A 992-nucleotide genomic window follows, 5' to 3' on the forward strand; every position below is an offset into this window, starting at 1 on the left:
GTAGTTGTGGCTGAGTGGTTAAGGCGATGGGCTAGAAATCCATTGGGGTCTCCCTGCGCAGGTTCAAATCCTGCCAACTACGCAAGCACTGTGCTGTTGTTATTATTATAGTCTTAGTGCCTGAGCATCCACAGTGCGAACTGGAGATAAATCTAGTTTCACTCTGTCTACGCTTAAAACGCTGCTGTGGCACTGCTATAGCACTTTGGAGTAGACAGTGACTGGAGGGGTTTCCCGTCCCTGTAATAGCTACATGGACAGAACAATTCTTCCTTTTCTTTAGCACTATCTAACCAGGGCTTAGGTCACCTTAACTCTATGGGTTTCGGGGGTGGGGGGGTTCACACCTTGAGAGACGTCGCTCTGCCAGTTCAGTGCCCAGCATACACCAGCCCTTCGATCCCTCTGGGTATTTCAATGCTGGCACTGACCTGTGAGAGGAAAACATCAGCTCACAAACACAGAGACTGAATTCCCCACATTTAATCTCGCTGCACTTTCCAGAAAGTCACAAAATTCAATTCATTCCTGCTAGGCCAGAAAAAAATAAGTGACACTAAGTTTTTGGCTTGGTTAAATAAAATTGTTTAATTAATATAGTAATATTCTGTACTGATTCCTCTAACTAACACCATCGTGTGAAATAGGAACAGAGACAAATCTTGTCAGTGATGACTAATTTCGCAAATGATCTTCCCATTATTAATTTCCACGCTGTCCCCATTGGAGGTCTGGGCACCTGCAGTGTCATTGCTCTGCATTCACCTTCCCCTAGAATTGTTCTCAGACATTCGCCTTCCTCTGCAGCGTGGGGCTCGGGTCACTTGCTGGTGGATTCCCTGCACCTTGAGGTCTTTAAGCCACGATTTGAGGTCTTCAGTAACTCAGACATAGGTTAGGGGTTTGTTACAGGAGTTGGAGGGTGAGATTCTGGGGCCTGCGTTGTGCAGGAGGTCAGACTAGATGATCATAATGGTCCCTTCTGACCTTAA

At 46.3% G+C, this 992-nt stretch overlaps 1 non-coding gene across 1 annotated transcript; it reads left to right on the forward strand.

The window, feature by feature from the left end:
- TRNAS-AGA lies at positions 1–82 on the forward strand. The gene has a single exon. It is a non-coding gene; the product is annotated as a tRNA-Ser (tRNA).
- Positions 83–992: the final 910 nt, after the last annotated feature.

Source organism: Mauremys reevesii, linkage group 17 (genome assembly GCF_016161935.1).
Source record: "Mauremys reevesii isolate NIE-2019 linkage group 17, ASM1616193v1, whole genome shotgun sequence".
NCBI classification, from domain to species: Eukaryota; Metazoa; Chordata; order Testudines; family Geoemydidae; genus Mauremys; species Mauremys reevesii.